The sequence below is a fragment of the Brienomyrus brachyistius genome, chromosome 2 (assembly GCF_023856365.1).
Source record: "Brienomyrus brachyistius isolate T26 chromosome 2, BBRACH_0.4, whole genome shotgun sequence".
NCBI lineage: Eukaryota > Metazoa > Chordata > Actinopteri > Osteoglossiformes > Mormyridae > Brienomyrus > Brienomyrus brachyistius.
The window spans coordinates 24,927,523-24,950,301 of NC_064534.1; positions in this window are offsets into that span (position 1 = coordinate 24,927,523).

Genomic DNA, 22,779 nt, shown 5'->3' on the forward strand with positions numbered 1-22,779 from the left:
ATCTTTGTCAGCCAGATCCACCAGTACTGTGATTTAGCTTATGGCTCATTACTTCACACTGGGCATTTCATGTAACCTTTCATCAGAAATCGCCAAACTGAAACCTCGCCCTCTGGAGGCTGTAGACGTGCAAGGCCTGGCAAACAAAAAAGGGCTTGTTTACTAGTGAAAAAGACTACCTTACATTTCAAATTACCCCTGCGAAGTGAATCTCTTAGGAACGCTAACTCTGAACACAAAATGCACAGCATTTCTGCATTTCTACAGTATACTGCTATATTCTGAAAATTGTCTGAAGGCTGTTACATGTATCAATCATATGCATTTCTGCAATGTATTAAATAAATGTGGTCCTACACATATGTAAAATATATTTATATATTATTACAAGAGTAATAATCAGACCCTGGAATAGATGCTACTTCATCTCCTTAAACCTCAGGCCTGCCACGCACTTGACCCGCTGCAGCTTGTCTGTTTCCGGTATGATTTTCTTTTGTATGAAGCATCAGGATTTTGTCTGTATATAGTCCAACAATAATCAGCCATCATATTTACATTTCAACATCCTTGGTATCTTCGCTCCATTTCCCTAATACCTTGGTGAAATCTCTCACCATGCTCCTCACCATACTCACCCAAATTTTCATGAAAGTAATCAAGGTGCGAGCCTAGGAAATGAATGTTGACACTCATTCTACATCCAAGATCTTGAAAACAACATATCACCTTGATGTGAACCTTATAGTCCGTATGTTTCCGAGAAATCCATCAACGACTTTATGGAATTCTTCCCAGGCTTGCATCTCCACTGTCACCATGAAGCACCAGGATTTTGTCTGTACATAGTCCAACAATAATCAGCCATCATATTTACATTTCAACATCCTTGGTATCTTCGCTCCATTTCACTAATATCTTGGTGAAATCTCTCACCTTGCTCCTCACGATACTCACCCAAATTTTCATGAAAGTAATTAAGGTGCGAGCCTAGGAAATACATGTTGACACTCTTTCTACATCCAAGATCTTGAAAACGACATATCACCTTGATGTGAACCTCATAGTCCTTATATTTCTGAGAAATCCATCAACGACTTTATGGAATTCTTCCCAGGCTTGCCTCTCCACTATTTTGGCTGCAAATACACTGTCCTTCAGCAGCCTTCTTATCTGTGGTCCAACAAAATATTGCGACTGTAGCAGGAGAAGGAAACGAGGTGTGTGCCTAATTAAGTTTTGGAGGGGAGTGGCCAATCGGAGAGGGCGCTCAGACTATAAGGGTTACCCTGGCACCAATGTTCTAGGCTCCTTGTCGGCAGTCACCTTAATTGCTGGATCTCCTGTTCGTCTGCGGACATTTTACCTTGGTGTGTTCAGCCCGGCACGGGTCCCGTGTGTTGTGGCGTGGGGTTGACAGCTGCTTCATCTCGTGTGGAACTACTGCTGCTCTGCCTAGCGGCGACTGCGCCCTGCACTGCCTAGCGGCGACTGCGCCCTGCTCTGCCTAGCGGCGACTGCGCCCTGCTCTGCCTAGCGGCGGCTCAGCTTTACTTTGTCTTATTGCTGCTGTCTAGTGACATTTGCACCGTTTCGCGCTTTGCGCTTCCGGTTTGTCCATACTCTGTCTAGCCTATAGCAGGGTGAGTCGCAAGCGGGTCCATAGCTGGGGGCAGGGGGGTGTGCGTGCCCACATGAGTGCGAGCGGGGGTTGGAGAGTCTGACTGGTCCCCCACTTCCTAAGGGTTTGTGTTTTGTTTTGATTGTATTATGTTTGTTTTGTTGATACATTTGTTCTGTTTTTGAATGGGATTTTTATTGTGTATTAATGTAATGGTTTTGTATTTTATTTGTTTCTTTTAGACTGCAGTGTTTTTCTTTGGGTTTTGCGTGATTTTGTTTGGGTTGCGGTTACATTTTGTTTTTCCCTCCTCGCTCGTGCCCGCCCGACTCTGGCTGTTCTAGGTCCCGGTGCCCAGCCTTAGATCGGCAGGAAGTGGCTGCTGGTATGCGGCGGTGCCCCAAGCTTACGGTGCTGGGATCGACTGATTACTCTTTTTATGGTTTTACTGTGTAATAAAAGTGTGTGTGTTCGGAACAACGTCTCTCCGCTGTTTATGATGAACGGACCAGTGTGCCTTTGCCCGGGGATAGGGCGATTTAACTTTCTCTGGGTGTAATACCTGGGGTGGCATAGTCGGACTAACGTGTGGCTATTGGTACCATTGTTTGGTACTATTTGGCAGTATTTTTCTCACCACCACTCGCCACACAGCCTTTAGTTTAGTATCACTGTTTTTTGTAAATTCACTGACTAGATACTGAAAAACGCTTTAACGAAGTTTAAAGTCGGCGTCAGTGGACCTGCAGCAGCATACCTGTAAATTTACATTACTGCAAGCTGCCTGTAAACCCTGCTGACTAGTTTGTATGAAAAATTAGTCTATGACAGGTTACTGGTGATTTTATATGACTGGTATCAAAATGACATTATTAGGTAAACAATGCATTGTATATTAAAAGTAGTTCACAGTATCACAGAAAAACCAGACGTGCTGGAGCAAAACTAAATATACTAAAAATGTTTAAGGGTGTTTACCTTCAGAGCCATATGAGCATGGTTACGGCTCAAGCACAGCTCAGATCCAGCTCATATACTTTACAAAGGAGAACTGCCAATTCACGGTACGACTCGGGTATGGCTCGGGTCTTGGTGGCAGTAGAAAAGCGTCATTACAGGACAAAGTATCTGCTGCTAACATCTTGGTGTCAGATATCACATGACACCTTCAGAGGCTTTGTGGAATCCATGACTCATTGGGTGAGAGCTGTTTTGGCAACACGTGGGAGACCTACACAAAATTACGCAGGTGGTGTTAAAGTTATGATGGGTTGGTGTATGATGGCTTCGGGTTGGAGTTGGCTATTTGGCACATTATGGAACCTCCTTAGAGTCATTATAAAACTGCTGAAGTGATATACCCTTTTGGCTAAAACTAATTTGCTGAGCTGTTTAAAATGTCTCTAGGCACCCCGCCCAAAATTGAATTGAAAGCTTCCATTATAGCTGAAATCAAAAGTCTTACAAATACAATTTCCTACACTACTATCCATAGAGGAAGTCATAGCCGAGTTTAATCACAACCATTAAATAAACAAACCTAGACACTGCTGTTATAATGACTATGGTTACCGATAATAATAATAATATTAATAATAATAACAGATAATGATCCCCAGGGACAGACTAGCAAGCTGCCAATCATACATGTGAGCACGTTTTTAGGTGCTGGGAATTTGGGATTGGTGGATTGAAAATGAGGGGAAAACTGTATAGTTTGCATGACTATTCTGTCATTCAGTTAGCTAAATGTTCATTCCTAATAAATCTGCTGTTCCACCTAGCCCCGGAGTTTTGTGCGATACTATACTAATTTTACTGAAAACGCTACAATTATTATTCCATGCAGTAACCTTTATCAGCAGTTGCATCAGTAACATCAGTATCAGCATCAGTATTGCTGACATTTAGCGTAATAAGAAATTAGATATTTTTGGGCACTTCTGACCAATAAGGAATCTGACCAATAAGCTGTAAGACCTACATCCCCATGTTCCAAAATTTCTAAATCTGTGTTTCATATAGTGGTTATGGTGTCATAGCTGTTTGCATTGTTGGTTAGCAACAGATTTTCATTGCTGCAATAAGCTGGTAAAGGAGGGATATAAACAGTATGGCATAATTTAACTGTATTTCAGTTGACTGAAGATGAAATTGACAATACTGAATTATGAAACTGTCAGTAGTGACAAAAAAACTGTAGATATTTGCTAGGTCTTATGTAGAGAAAAACATTAATGTCTATCGATGGCTGATATGTTTAAGGCTAATGAAGTGAGTTACTCATGGTAGCAATGCAGGTAAACAAAATCAGAACACAGTCTGACAGAAATAGTAGATAATGACAGCAGTGTTGAAATGCAACACAACCAATATACTGTAATAACTTCATTATTAAGAGTGTGCACAAAAATGACCATGGCTGCGAATTGCTATAATGTATAAAGATTGTCAAGCAGTCACTAAACCATCCTAACGACTGGCTCTGCCACAGTATTTTCAGCACTCCTGCTGATGGTGTTTTTTTCACAGGGATTCAAATATTCATGAATATTCATTTTTAAATTAATTGCACGTGAAATTTGATTTCAAAATCCATCCATTGACCAATCCTTGTATAATAAATGTGTTTCATTTCACGGGCTGCATTGTTTCGATATTATTTAAATTATTTTAAATGTTACATTATTAAGAACTAGTCAAAAACAGAAAATAAAAGTTACCTCAAACTACATACCTTTTCAAAAACAGATATTTGGAATGTATATCAAAATACAATGAATATTTATGTAAATGCATGAAATGCAACAAATATGTTAGCACTATCTGATGATTTGCTTTAGCAACAAAGAAATTCCATGAATGTCGGTACCTATTTAGAACTGTAGTTCATAATTAGAAATGTAGGAGTACTTGCATAATATACTACTCTATAGATTGTCAGTCTATATATATAGTCATCCATACATTTTCCAAACTGCCTGTACTACTGGGTCGCGGGGGTCCGGAGCCTATCCTGGAAGTAATGGGCACGAGGCAGGGAACATCCAGGATGGGGGGCCAACCCATCACAGGCACACTCACACACCATTCACTCACACAGGCACACCTATGGGTAATTAGCCTCAGCACGTTTTTGGACTGTGGGGGGTAACCGGAGTACCCGGAGGAAACCCCATGACGACATGGGGAGAACATGCAGACTCCACACACATGTGACCCAGGCAGAGACTCGAACCCGGGTCCCAGAGGAGTGAGGCAACAGTGCTAACCACTGCACCACCATGCCGCCCCTATATTTAAACATATATATATATTGTAATTGTACATTTGTGGGGACTCTCCATTAATTTCTCTGAATCTTTAATCCGGGAATCCGAACATGACAACCTTAAGATTTTGGCATTTTTAGTTTTTTCATTTCATTCACAGGTCATTGTGGGGACCTGAAAAATGGTCTCCACAAAGTCAAAATAAGAGGTTTTTATTACATTGTAGGGATCATTTGGTCCCCAAAATATAATATAAACATAATCCACACACACACACACACACACAAGAGATTTGGAAATAACATTGACGTTATAAAATCACGCGTTATGTATTCCATGTTGATTGAATTCTCATTCTAATTTGCCATGATTAAAGTAGTTAAATACATGGGACTAGGCCTTAAAAATGCATGTGGTTACCAAGGAAACCTCATACTAAACCATTTTGTTTTCTGAAAGTGAGAATAATGTCCTGCTACATTCATTTAATTTTCCTATTCCTCTGTAATTTACATTTGCGGGTAGACAGAGGTATCCTGTATTCATGAAAACTTAACAACTAATCAATTTTTGCCATTTTATTTAAATGAGGATAAATATTAATTTGAGTATTATATTAAAATAAGCCTTGGCTGACGGTTTTAAACACGTAAACGTCACTTTTGGTGACCATGTGATACACGTATTTAATATAATTCTTCCATAAATCCGTGCATGTTTGCATGTCACCTTCTTTAACTTCTCTGACTATTAAAATTGAAACGGGATAATGTCGATGGCTGGAATAGCTAACTGAGGCTTATAATGTATATTTTACAAAATTGGGATAAATAAAGTGGCCAGTTAGTGTGAACATGCTACAGATTCTTAAAACACCTTAACCAAATGACAAACACGTATGCTCTACATTTACAAATGCTCAGCAAATTAATAGCTACATTGCAAATTCAGAAAGAACTTTAGTCATAATGACAATACCCATGCTACGTTTTCCCAAGTGCTATAAATTGACAGATGTAATGCAAATTCTGAAAAATACACACAAAATAAAAAACCGTAATCCTAACCCTAACTCAAACACAATGGACGTGAGGCACAACACGACGGAATTTTCCAAGAGACAATGAGAGCTGGGTAGTATTGGCTGGGTACAGTATTTTCAAAATGAGATAAAGTATAAAACAACACTATTTACATCCTTATGCCTTTATCTTGTGTTACAATTTGTGTTCTAGTCTAATTTAAAAAATAAATTTTTGCAAGAGGTGTAGTAATGGGAGGTGCAAATGAATCAAATGTTTGATTAAAAAAATTGGCTGGGGGTGGGGGGATTACATACTGCTGTCCTTTGTATTTTTCTTAAAATTTTTTATAAAATATTATGGCGCTAGGCAGACTGAGGCATCGCAGTGGCAGTGAACAGACGAAGTGAGACAGGTTTACACAAAGTTGCTCCTTTAATCGACTTAAAGGAACCGCACTCAAGCAGCCACAAGATTCTGACCACACAGCAGGGGAAAGGCAGGGAGGTTACACAGTAGATGGAAAAGCACACAGACAGGGTAATTTGACAGCATCTAGGGACACATCAGGATCTCCAATACAACACAGGTAAAGGTACATGTAACAACAGGGAAATACAACACGAGTATTAACACTAACAATAACAAAGGAGCAATTTACATCTCTCAGCTTGTTCCACGCACTACAGTCTTGTGAATGTATACTTAACATGCAGAGTTTGATTTATATTACGTCTTCCTAAATCTTCAGCAAATGCTGTTCGCAGAAGCTTTTGAGATCTGCACATTTACTAAATCGGTTCTTTTACCTTTAAAGTCTCAAGAAGACATTCAGCACAAAATAGGTGGCAGTAATGCAACTGTGCACTGCTTGCCAACTGATTATATTGTGACGCTTGGCTGACCAAGGCATCGGACAAGAGGAAACAATTTCTCACGAACACAGTGTCACACATGGCAGGGAAACACGGGGAAGTCACACAATAAACTGGAAGGCTCACACAAGGGAGGGTAATTACACAACACTAGGGCACATCAGGATTACATAGGCAACACAGGTAATGGCACATATGACAGTCAGGAGCACAGGAATTTACTCTAATAAATCCGTATGAGAGCTAGTTACAGGACATACACAGGGCTATTTACAAGTATTCACGAACACGCCGGGATTTTCAAATCCTACTGGCGCTATACTTGTAGAGTTCCGAAATTCACATTTTGGATATGTGCAATTTCAGATATCTGCAATGTAATTCTAGAGATCTGTAATTACTGTAAATTCCTACTAAAAAAAAACTGTGGGCCTGGAATTCTTACTAGTCAGAATGTCTACAATATCTACAATAGGAGTTCTTTCTAGTAAGAACTGAATTATAAAACTCTACAATATTACTTCTTACTAGTGAAAACTGAATTTAGGATATGGATGTCAATGTAATATTTATATAATACAACATGGATGTCAATGGGAATATTTGATTAGTAAAAACTTAATAACCAAGCTGTATAATATGAATTCTTACTAGTAGAAATACAATTCTTACTAGTAAAAATGATCATTCTTACTATCAAGAATTGCATTGTAGATAACTTAAAAAGTAAAAATGCAATTGGTTTCAAATGATATGTCAATATGATGCACTGCTTCCAACAATAACGTAGACAATAACGTAAAAACTATAAAGAAGTGATTGGTAAACACAGTCTACCTATACATGAATTGCATGTTAGCTACAAACTGTCTAAACTACCTTCATAAAATGAGAATCTATGAACTTAAGAGTGCAAATCATGCAGTGCAAAATGAATGTGTGTATCTGTTGCCGTAAATATCGTAGTAGAAGTGTACTTGCAAAGCTTTGCCAACAGTTCAAGCTACGGATTTAAAAATATGATTTCAGATTTGCATTTAGTTTTTTTTGACATATGATTACTTCAGATTCCATAGAGTCGCTTCAACCAAAGGTGCTGAACTCGCTAACTTGCTGATTGCCAAGAGCCATCATGCGGCTGCGTATGAACACGAAATAACGGAATACGGTATACAGAGAGGCACCCAAGGCGACATGGCTATAGACAGTCTATGAAAAGCTCATTTAAAAGGTTGCTGTGTGTTGTTTATATGTTGCTTATATTTGCCTAATATTTTTAGATTTTTAGAATCTAAGACTTACCTATACTATATGTTGATCTACAAAAACTTTTAATTCCTTTAGATTCACTGAAAAGAACCAGTACAAGAGAACTTTCATTCACAAATCAGACATCACTAATTTAAAGGTAAAATCAAACCATTCAGTTAGCGTCTCAGGGGAATTTGTTGGAAAGTACAAAGTCAATGAAGCATTGTTATTTGGTTTATTTCATTTTAAAACATTTGTTTTTTTTTGTTTGTTTTGTTTTTTTGTTTTTTGTACTAGCCCCTCATGCAACCCTCCTCCTTTCTCATCGGGGCTTGGGGCCGGTAATCACAGAGTTAGACTTGCAGTGGTGGAGTTTAACTTACCTTGGTAGCATCACTGACAAGCAGGATGGAATAGATACCGACGTAGAAGCATAAAGAGGCAAAGTAATATCAGCTTTCCAGCAGCTAAGGAACATCCAGGATACCCCAAACCTGACTGTAAAGTCTGTGCTACTCTATGGAGCTGAAACATGGCGAACTGCCACTGTAATCATGAAAAGAATATAAATCCTCATCGACATCTGCCTCAAAAAGATCCTTCTAATGCACTGGCCTGAGACCATCACCAACCAAAGGCTGTGACAGCAAACAGGACAGCAGCTGGTACAGGTAGGTACCTTCCAAAGGCACTGAAGGTGGATCGGCCATACCCGTCACAAATGCACATCCAGTACAGCAACACAAACCCTCATCTGGAACCCAGAGGGAAAAAGAAAAGGAGGCTGAGGGAGGAATGTTTGGTGTTGCGACCTGGAGGCAGATATAAAGAATCATGGGAACAGTACTCTCCTGGGGTAAACTGGAAAGACTGACCCAAGATCTACAGCAGGTGCCTGGAGAGATCTTGCTAGAGGTCTATGCCCCGATAGGTGCCACAGGTGATGATGATGATGTTTTATGAATTTACTATGTATCTATCAATTTGACATGTGTTTGTAATTGTAGATCGTGTTTTGTCATTTGATTAAATTGTTTTAAGGATTTGTAGCACATTGACAATAATTGGTCACTGCAGATAATTGATCATTTGTGCACAATTTTTGTATCAGACAGAAATATTTTAACTGTTGAGTTTATATTTTAATCCGTAAATGAAACTTAGAAGTAACAATTTCATCAGCAACTCGATGTTGTTATAAGTATCAAGCATGTAAACATTTCTTGAATGTCTAGATAAACATCTCTTGCAAACAAGGAATCTGCTGTTACATATACTGTACAGATGAGACAGGTGAGTATTTAGGGCCTTTCATAATTCACTGAGGAAACTAAATACACCGTGAGAGCTGGGAAGCGAACAGTGGGGGTATCCCAAGGGGTTAGATCTCATATTTCTGTTCTGCTGTACCTGTTTGCTGAGACCATCTGTTTCAAATCCCATTGGCATCTGCTAAATACAATTTCATTCCCTTTTTGCCTCTGAGGTAAAATGAATTGTGATTTTTTGGTATTTAAATGTGTTTGTGATGCATTTCATTACTCTGGCAGGTTAGATCCCCAGAGTAACATTTAAAGCTGCATAGATTACAGAACGCACTGTAAGGCACTTTATCAGTTTACAGTCTTACAAAGAGGAATGTTTTAGGGAGTACTGCCAGAAAGTGTGCCTGCTTTTATGTTTCACACTGAGCAACTTTGTATGGTACATGCTGCAAATTGATAGCTTCAAACAAAAAATGAATTGGTTTGGACTAGCAAAGCAGAACAGAGTGTGTGGATAGTATATATACTGTAATAGAGACAAAGGAGGGTCCTGTACAGTTTCTGACTCCCCATTGCACAAGATATGTGGGTTACGGACAAAACAGGTCCACAACAGGAGGGCCATTGCATAGAAAATGCCCATCAAGAACTATTCATTATTTTATTGAGTATACTGCTTGTATTACATTTGTGTTACTTTAATTTCATTGAAGATGTAATTTTAATGTTAATCTTGGGGAAATCCTGATTATGGATTTTGTTTTGCCATTTGATTGTGTATTACATTTTCCTTCTGTACTTCATTAATATGTGATATTAAAAAAATATCTTAAATAATAAGCCTTTCATGCTAATAGCATATTACCAATGGATTGAAAGTTTTAACATGACAGTGGATATTGCAGTGGTGCTCATAATGGCATTCTCAGCTACAATTCAAAGAAAAACAAAGTAATTGTTTGCATTTTATTATATCCGCCTATTTATTTACCAAAATGCTGCCAGGGGTGGTGTGTGGTTCTCTGTGCTGGCCACGTGATTCATTATGGAGCCCTTGAACAGGACCCCTAACCATGTTCTCTTACTGTAAATATCACAAGGGATGAAAGTGTCTGCTAAATAACTGTAAATTGTTATTCCATATTTAGCATATATAATTAGTGGCAAATGCTTTTTAAAATTTTATTTATCATCATTTGTGAGGTTTAGTTTTGGTTACGGGACCAAAATTGCACAAATAATAACAAACAATAATAATAGTAGATGAAGAAGAAGAAAATGAGAATTTTGAAGGTCAACTGCTGCAGCCTGCAGGTATTATAACATTTTGTTGTGATTTTTGCTATTCATTCAGCATCTTTGTTTATTTTTACAAGTTCCTTTTGGTATCGGCGTGTACTGTACAATATGATCTGCAGTCTGTTTGGCTAGGGATGGCAGACACCCAGTGTTCACTCTGTGTCACAGGCAAGGTCTTGCAGCTCCAACCAGACCAGCTTTACCCACTAAATGGAGCAAGCTCGAAATATCCCACTGTTTATTTTCATGCACATTCTCACAGGGCTGCAGCCATTCTCAAACATGTTCAGATATTTATCTTCTTCATTTTTTTGTGAGAGCCTGGGGTATGGGGTCACTCTCAGTCGCAGCACTTTCACCATGCGCTCATGAGAATGGCATTTTCCCATGTAAAAGTTCACAGGGCTTAAAAGTTCAGACAAATATAACCAATAAAATTGTTTGATATTTACAGTAAGCGTCAATACTGTCTATCCTTTCAGACATTCCTTATCGTATTTATATATTTTGTATATAGTCTCTCTCTCATTCACACGTGCACACACACCCACACACACACGCACACACACACACACACACACACACACACAGACCTGTACTCATATCTTTGTGGGGACTCTCTATTCATTTCTACAGGGAAAACTCTAATCCTAATATGACAACCTTAACTCCCACCCAGCCCCAACTATAACCATAAGTAACCAACAAAATACAGGACTTTTGACAATGTTAGGTTTTTTAGTTGCAGTCACAGATTTTTATGAAATTGAGAATCCCCTTGTGAAGACCACAAACGTGTCCCTACAATACATACACAATTACTGTAGGCGAAATAGAAGATGCTGGGAATAACTGGAAACAAGTCAGGTAAAGGGAAGAAATGACTTTCAAATGCCAGAGATGACCGTTAAGTTATCCGAAAGTTTATCATGAATCGGAGGATGACATCAAGTGACCTTCCACTTTAGAGAAACATTAAGTGCAGGTGTGAAGTGCACTGCTAGAACAGTTCATATCAGGCTCCTAGAAGCTTTCACCCATAAATTGAAAAATGACTCAAACAAAAAATTGTGCTGTGGTAATTTTTTTCTGTGCCTGTATTGACAAATAACAGATCTATTATAAAAATAATAATAATACAGAATTATACATAAGTCATGTATTGATCATATTGATTCCTATGGAAGAGTTACATACTGTAAGGGTATTTGGATAGCGCCAAATATTCATTTTACTCAACTTGTCCACCCACTGTAGCTCACGCTACCCACCTCAGCCTTAGTCAGCAGGCTGGCTGCCAAGACACCATATTCAGATGGAAACATGTAGGATGTGTGCTGCCGTGTGATACAGACTGCATGTCCCCCGTGCAGGCGGATCATCCCTGCCCTTCACTCACTGAAGCACCTCACGGAACATAGCACTGACTAGTGCAGAGGAGATACCAACCACGTCTCCAAATCTCCAAAGAGAAGGCTGGAAAAAAATGAACTTTTCTTCATTAGCTGAAGTACGGAAGTCTGCCTGTATCCGCGGGCGATACTTTCCAAGACCTACCACTTATGACTGAAACGGCACATAATAACTAATCATCCCATTATATATAAACCGAAATATTGACATATGGTTAAGTTAAATTGGTAAATTACACACAGTAAAACAGTACGAATTAAAAATACTGTACATTAACTTGAGAAAAAAGGATTCTGAAATTTTTTCCTAATTCAGATGAGATGATAGAGCAATAAAAAAACTTAATGTGTCTAGGGATGGTGGAGCAATGAAAATCATACCTTTTTCTTCATCAGTGGATAAAAGAACAAAAACACATTGTTACACATTTTACAATAAAAAAAAAAAACATTGTTCCATGTACAGGTATATAACCTGTAATTGTGGGCTGGTGAATTTCACCATGTTACAGAATGTAGATGCTTGGCTCATGGTTTGAAACTTATGAACCGTTTATTTCTGGATTCTTCCAATTTTCTTTTCAGACTGCAATTACTGAAACCACGGAAGTGGGAGTCCCACCGTATATTAGAATCATACAGAGCCCAGTGAAATATAAATGTTACCAATTTGGACTTACTGTAGATAACCCTCTCTGAAGACTCATTGCTTTTGTTTAACACATTGTAGATAATGCTTGTTGCTCTACATTTTGAAGTAGACCTCACAGGTGTTTCATGTGGCCTCAGTGAATTCTAATTGTAGTAGGAAGACCAGGGATGTAGCTGTGAAAGTGAGCTACCATAAACCACTCAGTACTAGCAGGGTTTCCTTGCTGAATTGGAGATCACAGACAGGTGAAGTCCTGTTGATTGCTCACAGTTTGTTAGTAGATATTGTATACTATGCATTATACTGTGATAAGAGCGATAAGATGGTATAGTACTTTACTGATCTGATTCTGATGGCAAAAGCAGGGACCGAAACAGGGAAAGGGATGGAATATCTATTAACATGCAGCTTATTAAAATAAAATGAAATGTATCAGTATGGATAAAGCTACAGATAAAAATAAATAAAATCTACAGGTTTAATTTTGAATGATAATCATGTTCAGATGGAATAAATTAAATTGCCCAAATGTACAAGCATATGTAGCAGAAAAAGACTGGTAATGTGAGAAAGTACTGCAAGTTGAAACTGTAATGGTGTCCATAGAAACACCATAATGGCTAGCAAGCTCAACCCAGTGCACTGCGGTAAGAAAGAAAGAACTGCAAAATCCCTCATGGAGTCTTGCAGTGAAGGCACTCCTCTGTGCCATAACAGTCTCATGGAGCAGATGGGAAGTGTTGCCCATGATTGCAGAGAGATTGGTGCGCATTTGTTCCTCGACCACCTCTTCCAAGGCATCAAGAATCATCCCCAGCACTTAAGTAGCCTTCCTTAGGGGCTTGTTCTGTCTCCTAACATCTCCTGCTTTCATGCGGCCACCTCAGTGCACAAGATAGACAACGGTTGCCGTCATCCCTGATTGACAGAACATCTATAGCACTATACTGTACCAGATACAGCAAAACACCTGGCTCTGTCCCTTCTTATACAGGGTCTCCGTTACAGTACACCCCCATTCATCTTCCATGTTTAACCCTTGGTAGTTGGAAGTTCACACCATCTCATCGCTTTCATTCCTGCTCAGACACAGCTCTGTAGCAGTACAATGTGTGGCCTGCAAGTCAACAGTCCAAGACACCAGACCAATCTGTGTCAAATTTGTTAAAGAGCAGATTCTTCTTTTAGTGCTCAGCAGGCCTTTGTCTATCTGCTGGCTGCCAGACAAACTTCCAAACAATTCTTGTGTTTTTCCTCCCTCAGTAACCTTTCCATTCATGTTCTGTAATTTTATGTTAGGAGGAGAAGGGAAAGCTAATCGTCTTCCCCTGGAACAAAGAGGGATGTAACGTCCTGGGCTGGTTTTTGTTCCCAGTCTATTCCAGTGTGTTACATAAAGAAGAAAAACTAATGTTAAATTTGTTGTTAATGTTTTAGTAGCTTGCTACACATTAATTGGCACACTTCAGATTGGACTGGTGCCAATGTACTAAAGCGAGTTTGACACCGCTGACTTAGCTCAATTGTCATTTCATTTATTATCTTCTCTGCCCTCTCTTTTCCCTGTGTGTCCTAGTGTTCTGGGTCAATGACATGCAGCCTTGCTCTTTTTGACAGGTTCCCTACCACAACATAAGAAGCCTGTGCTAGCAAGGCCAGTGACTAACTGCAATAAATCACTTTGGGTCAGAACTTAATCAGATGCTTACGTGCTGGCTGCTTAATATATGTTTGTATGTATACACACACACATTAAAGTGTAAGTTCAAAAATATTTAAATCTATTTATGTGGGTAGTAAGTATGGAAGAGGATTAGGGCCATTCTGACTTTTTTCTCAGAATTATTTTTTTTTCTAAAGTCAGAATTCAAATAATATTTTCATGGTGGCCCTAATCCTCTTCCATACTTACTACCCACTAGAAGTATATATTTGTTCAGAAAAAACACAACCTAACATTAGACTATACTGTATATATGTATATGTAAAATTTCACCCCAAGTTTGTATGTTTGTCTGTCTATTTATCATGTCAGTTAGTTAGTTACTTTCTTTGTTTAATGACTCCATCAGGTATTGATTAGCCAAACAAGGTGGGTTAATGGTCAAGTCAAAATATATTTTTGTGTATTGGACAGTTGCTGTAAATTCTGGGGTAACTTGAGATGGATAAGCTGACATCACATTTTCTTTACCTAAAACTTTTGCACATATATATCATAATTCTGGCTAACAGATTATACAAATGCATGTGAACTGTGTTGGCCTTAAGCACAGACCTATTACCATCAGAGTTTTTTATATCGTTCTTTTTTTTAATGATTCTATTTTTTTTTTCAGCAGCAGCAGTGAGATTTCCTTTGTTCACCAAATCATTCGGTCCGCAGTGCTGCAGCCATGTAACATGTGCAGTGCTGGGAAGCAAAGTCGTTCAATTACCAGCTGCAGCTGGGATGCCCGGAGTGGGGTCTGACCCACGCCCCTCACATATCACCTCTCATTAAGCTCTGTGCAGTGCTGTCCTGATTGCTGCCCGTACAGATTGGCTCCCTCACAACAAGCAGCATGGCCCTGGTGGTGGGCATGACTGCCAATCGCTGAATCACATTAGTCGCCCTCCCCTGCCACTTCAACAACAACTCCTGAGTGCCTTACCACCAGTGGACAAGCCTGATTAATACTGTACCTCCATAAGGGAAATCCGAACCCCCAACCAAGCTTTCTGAACCTAACTCTTCTAGATTTCTTTTAGACTGCCAAAACTATACTATACTGTAACAATACTAAAACAGTTCCCTTCGTAATATTTCAAATTGAAACTATTTTGTCACTACCTCATTTCTTATTTCCGTGCTAAAACTTTTGCAAAACTGTCTAAAAATGTTATATCATATGCTGATAGTAATTTTAATTTAGGCAGTAACTTCCATAGTTTTTGTTCACATTACTACAATAATAACTGAAGCACATTAAGCAACTAGATTTAAAAGGCCATGTCTTTTGCAGCTGGTTACAGTTACAATACAGGTAGTTACCGCAGACTTTAAAAGCTAGCATGTTGCTGATACAGTTCCGAAATCAGTGTGTAAGTGCTGTCACACGTGGACCTACTGTCAACAGTTCAGCTGTGGCCAGCCATGTAGCTTGTGCTCCTTAATGGTTGCCCTGAGCACAGATTGCATTCAGACATGTAGAGGACGCAGTGTGATTTAGTATTGATATGCAGTTAAGATGGATTTATACAAAGATATTCAGCAACACGTGCAGCAGTAACAGCAGTGTTATTTAAGGAACCAGACAAAAATAGGCTATGGCAAGTCAAACTAAAATAGAATGCCTTTAGTCTAGATATAACTACTGAGACCAATGGGGTATCTCTGACATTGGCTGGCAGACTATTCCATGAGCTGGAAGCCCTGCAGCTGAAGGTTTCACCACTATTAAGGATTTGATTTTCAGGTTGCACACATCAATTTGCAAATTTTCATAAACATGGGCCTGACCTTACTGTACATTGTCTTATGAAGTGAGGTGAAAGATTTTGAAGTTATACAGACAAATTCATACCTGAAGAGAACAAATTACTCTTACAATATTACAGCTGCAAAATATTTCTTTTATAAAGTTCACGTGCATTAAAAGACAAGCTAATGTCAAACATCATACCTATTTCAAGCCGACTGTGCAAAACTAAATCTTAAGCTTTAAAAGCTGGCATCTAGGTTTTTAATGAGTCTTGTTAAAATAAAGTAAAATAACTTTTGGGTATCAGAAGCAAGTAATTTAACTTGTTTATTTTTTTATATCAAAGAAATAGTGTGTCATGAAGTCTGTTTTATATGTGGATTTGCTTGTACAAATAAATATAAATTTCTCAATTTTCATAAATGGTGACATATACAGTAGCAAGGTCCTGACATCAATCCCCGTCAGATTTCCTATTTTGCTAATGACAATGACAGCATAGTTTATTAGCTAATGCATTTGATAATCATAATGTCAATAACATTGTGTTCTTGTGTTTTTCCATCCATCCATTTTCCAAACCGCTTATCCTACTGGGTCGTAGGGGGTCTGGAGCCTATCCCGGAACCAATGGGCACAAAGCAGGGAACAACCAAGGATGGGGGGCCAGCCCATAGCAGGGCACACTCACACTCCAGTCACTCACACATGCACACCTACGGGCAATTTAGTAACTCCAATTAGCCTCAGCACGATTTTGGACTGAGGGGGAAACTGTTGTACCCAGAGGAAACCCCACGACGACATGGGGAGAACATGCAAACTCCACACACATGTGATCCAGGCGGAGACTTGAACCCAGAGGTGTGACGCAACAGTGCTAACCACTGCACCACCATGCCAGCCCATTCTTGTGTCTTTCTATAACCTAATTAAAACTTTTTTTGAAGCGTATGCAACATTGTGAAAATATTTTGTACTAACTGAATCTTGCCAATAAAGGCGTATGAAGTGTAGTGAGATGCATCTTATAGATAAACATTTCTAAAACAAATATTATTAAAGTTACTTTTGAAGAAGACCCCTCAAATTTATTGAGTGTGTACCAGCTACTTCAGTGTTATAAAACATAGTAGCACATTATTTTCTATGCTTAGCCTGACTGCTAGAATATAAATATTTATTTTATATACAGCCATAACTATCCAAAATGTAACATGCAGCCTGCAAGTAATTACATCCTTTAATATGTGTTACAGAAATCTTCGTAGTTGCATTCTGATGCTATGAAAATTGTATGGGTCTACAAATAAGGGTTTAAGAGGGTTCCGTTTGCATTATAGCATCTCTGTCACAGTGTGTTACTGTGGACATTAATGAAATATTTTCAAATATTCAATTATTCAATTATTTAATGTTTAAAAAAGAGCAGTTTTTAGGTGTCACATGCAGTTGGTGGGCCAGTTTGTTACAGCATGCATCATCCCAGACAAAGTAAAATTGACTTGCTAACTTGGTGCCCCCTCAAAAAGTTAGCGCCATTCATTGTGTAGCTGTTCCGTGCTGTCAAAGTAGAAAGGCATGTGTACTTCTAGGGGTGTGAGCAGGCCAATTTCATCTTTCTCAGATGCTGCACACAAGTGAAGTTGGTGCTCTAGGCAGCCGCCTACATAACTTAAATGGGTTGACTGGCTCTCTTTGCAGTCACTGGAAAGTATATTGAATCCGAGGTTTGTGCTGGGAAAAAAAAATAAACAAAATATTCTTCCATAGGAGAAAACAAAGAATAAACTCGAATAATAGACTTGAAAGTTTTGTAATTTAAACGGAATTAATATAATGGACATGTACTGTATTGTGCAAAATTCTTAGGCGGCCAAAGAAAATTATGTTTAACTGATATTTATGCTGGTGTTCAACTATGCTATTACACCTGTCAAAGCCCAGTAGCTTATCCATTCCAAATCACACCATTATTTCCAGCAGCCTTACAACAACCATACATCCATGTATTTTTTGACTCAGTCCCTAGCTAATCAAAACTTTTTTAACTGATTAAGTTAAATTAATTAAGTGAGCTGGTGGTGAAATTTAATGAATACATGGAATTGCTGAGGTGCCACTGAGGAGAGGTTTGGGAACTGAAGTGTTGTTCATCTAGCCATTCAACAAGAAAGAAGAAAAGAAGAAATTCTAACTAGTTTTTATTGTGTCACTCTTGATTTGCATATGTTCCAATGCAACAATGTGTTTTTGGTTCTGAGCAAATTTGCACTTTCTACCATGGTCAACAGCTTTAAACAGTTCTTTTAACCTCCTAAGAATTTTGCACAGTACTGTACATACAGTATACCATTATGATTGAAGACTGAGCAAGGACTGTAGAGCAAAGGCAGTATATGGAGGGAATGCAATAAGATACAAGTGAAAGTTGTGAGGCCATGAGGGGTGGGAACACAAGCTGGAGCTGATTAGTCTTGAGAGAAATCTAGGTGTTCTGACTTCAGGCCTCTGGTGGGGACAAATCGCCGGCAGCTCCAATAGCCCTCCCCCACAACCCACCACTCCTACCCCCAGATGGGCTGAGAATGGTCCAAATGTTGTCAGTGAAACTCCCGTATCAGTTTCTGGTTCACAGCGTAGAGGGAATGTAGAAGGAACTTAGGAACACTCCACAGGACCATACCAAAATAGTGGTGGGAGCAATGGAGAGACAAGTAATGGTTTTAGCTGTGGGATATGGAACATAGTACTCAACTGCAAGGACAAGTTGGTTGGAAACAGGGTTGAATTGGTGGATTGTGTTGATTGGATTGATCTACCATAGAGTGAGATTCTATGATTCATTATGGAATGGTAGGTCTCTGGTTAAGATCCAGACCCTCTGCCTCAACCTGAACTGGAAACCCACCCTACACTGCTGGTTGGTCTGTTGTTGTTGGTGTGCAGAAAAATTGAAAAGAGCTGCAAAAATGATCCACCAAACCCTTCGGCAGCAAGAGATGAAAGCCTTAGCAGATGGCATAGCCACTGAAGTCTGCTGACTGGGGAGTAGAGGGGCTGAAAGCCAAACTGGCATTCCAAAGCAACATCCCTTGAGGTAGACATCAACTGATTGTAAGCAGTCACTGCCCAGAATAGTACCAGGCTGCAGAATAAAATGTTTTCTAAGGCAAAGAACCAGATGTAGCGCTCAATCTCTTTCTTTTAGTCCATTTGATTTGAGGATGCTATCCAAAGAATAGGCTCAGTGTTGATCTTCAGAGATTCCAGAATATTTTCCAAAACTGAGGAACAAACTGGGGGCCTCTGAGACAATATCTGCCAAAACACCATTAATTAGAACGATAGAGCATTATAATACTCATGGTCTCTTCTGCAGATGGAAGCTTTGGCAAAGGAATAAAATCCGGACCCTTTGAGAACTGAGCTACAATTACCACCTCGACTGTGTGACCTTGAAATGAGGGTAAACCATTGATAAAATCCAATACAATGTGTAACTGTGGTGATTAGTTAGGGGAAAAGGACAGAGATACCTAGTACTCTGCTGGTGGGTGGACATGTTGCAGACATAAAGTGGACATGCTTGCATAAATTCTCATAGCTACTTATTCATCTCTAGCAATCTGAACCAACAGAGGAGTAACGTCACTGTTATTTCAATCCCAGAATATCCGACCATTCACCAAACGTGCTCCTACTCAAATATTCAAAAGTACATAGCTTGGAGTATTAATAGTCAACCATCTTAGGTCTCACCTAGGCTGGTACCTGTCTGCTGAGATTGACAAACTGAATCCTCTAGAGGTCAAAGGTAACCGCAGTACATGAGCTAGGGACAGTGGGTTGAGGTTCCTGACCACTCTGAAATATCTTGCTGCCAGGATTGGAATTCTTTAAACCAGGATGGTAGCAGAGAATGGCATTTGACTGAGTAAGGGTGATGCATGGCCACATGGAGTAGCACCTGATTTGAAGGTCCCCAGTTCAAATCCTGTGGCTAGGTGAGTAATATTTCTATTGAACCTTTGAGCAAAGCCCTTAACCCCAAATACACCAAACATGCTTGAACCCCACACTCATTCCTGAAGCATTCACCTTTGTGAAAAAAATGGAGGCTTTGTGTTAGCGTGGATGAGAATTTCTTCTGCTCCTGGAAGGCTGCTTGTGTCCCTGAAGTTAGAGGCTATGTTTGGATGACCCTTGAGGTGGAGCTGCCACCAAACTGAAGTTCCTAATAAACCTGTGGTAAAAGTTAGTGAACTGAAATAACTCTTGGCCTTATTTCAATTTGTGTGATTTTAAACCATTTCCATTAGCTTGGACTTTAATTGGTACCATTGCGAGAGGGAAAATTGTGATAATCCTTAAGTTGTGGAACTCACAGTTCTCCAGTTCGATAAATGAGCTGGTCTGATATAGCTTGGAAAGTACCTGGCAGAGATGTTGGAAGTGTTCCTCTGAAGCGACAGAAAATTAAGAAGTCATCTATATTTACAAAGACAAACTGGTTCAAACATGTGTCCGAGCATATAATTCACAAGACGCTGAAACACCGTAGGGGCACTTAGAACACAACAAGGTACTTCTAGCAGCCATTGGGGGTGTTAAAAGCCATTTTCTACCCTTCCTAATGTCTTCCAGACTGTATGTATTTTACAAGTTGAGCTTGTAAATATATTTGCTTTCTGCAGAAGCTTAAAAGCAGTACACATTTTGTAAGAAAGCCCCATTCGCATGGGCTCCTGAGCAGGTGGTGGGAATGTGGGAATGTTTTATGAACCTACCTCCAAAGAAAGGCGAATGTACTGGCAGAATCTCTGACTCTCTCCTCTTCTGGTGGCTATGGTTTTCAATGCAAATAGCACAACAGGTTAGCCCCTCCAGTCTACTGCCACAGTCTCGGCTCAGTAATTCTTCGTTAATTTCCTCTAAAAATCAGCATGTCATATGCGTCTGTGTCCAGTCAATTCTCGGCTGCCAGTGTTCTAAATTCAATGGTGTAGTCAGCTACTGAATAAACCTATGATGGGATTAATTGGCCATTCCAGGTAGTGAGTTTGAGCATACAAAAGAGGGAGGGGTAACTCATCTTCAGACAGAAAGCAGCCCAGGTGTTCAGCACACAGCTTTCATAATCATGAATCCCCCCCCCCCCCAAAAAAAAAAATTCACAACATTATTGCATCTCCAAGGCACTGAAAATGCATCTGCAACCATAATTGCCTCATTTATTCTCCAATTACATATAACAGTTAAATTAATTAATTTATTCATTTTTGTGACATAGTGACATCGTGCAATGCTCAAGGCTGACAACATTCCTGTTTAGCTTGCAAAGAAGTTAGAATCATACCTTTTCTAACCAAAATGATTCATATTTTAAAAAGCCCATATTTGGGGGTCAATTGCTTAGTGAAACGGTGATGACCCAAACCAATGGAAGGACATTTTTCAAGATTCATGGTTCAAGCTTATTCAGTCATACACAAGAAGTGCAGAGAATTATTACTCATTCAGCCAAATGCAATGCAAGAACAATTATCAAGTAATATTGTTCTGCCACAAGAAGGCAAAGCTACGTAGAGCAATGTGATATGCCAAGAGCTTACAAAAAACCTTTCACTTACATTAACTACATGAAATCTCAGCATGACTATATTAAAGCATGCAGGTTAAGAAAAAAAAGTTTGTAATCTATACTTTCAAAATAACATCTAAATCAGTTGTTTACTTCTGTTTGATATGACAATGATGGATGATCCATCTCACTACAGTAAAATTCTAAAAAGGTTAAATAGTGATTCTTAAGTTTTCCCATAATTCCAAGTTTCTTTATATAGATTGTATTTTCTCTTTATTATTAATAAACTCGGTTCAGACACAGTCTGACAAAAACATTGGAATAACTATTTTGATGTGAATGAGAATTTTTCAGAAATAATCTTATTTTCACAGAAAGTGTACCGTAAAAATGAGGACATCACAGTAATTATGGGATTTAGTATTCATTTGGTCTTATTTGTTAATGGGAAATAAGCTAGTACCCGCAAAGATGATAATAATAGCAAGGACATTTATATGAATGTCACATAATGTTCACAAATTTTGTTTTATCCCTGCAATTTGTATACCTTTCATGTATTACTTTTTAAAAACAAACTCAGTTTGCAAAGCAGTTTGCGATAACTACAGTGGCAAGAAAGCAAGATATATGCATTTTCTGTTATACATCAAGTTCATGTGTTAAAAAGGATTGCTACATATTCATATTACAAGTCATTGCATTTTCAGGGGAGCAATGTTGTGTAATGAAGCTGAGACAAAAAGACAGAAATTAAAATAACAGCTGACATTCTATTTTTTAAGGAAGATTAAAAGATTCTGTGAATCAGACCTATTGTTCAGCATGCAATGAAAATCAATTATATTTAATACCTACAGTTTTGAAACCCATATTCATATCTTGTTTTTATTTGTTATTATTGCATATTTGACCTTAAATAAATGTACAATATACATCAACAGCTTTTAAAATCTGTAAATAATTAACTAATAATCGATTGTGTTGCATACTGAGGATTTTGTGGTTGAATCGGTGGCTCTTCAGTGACTGTACCACCTATGGCAAAAACCTGTAGGT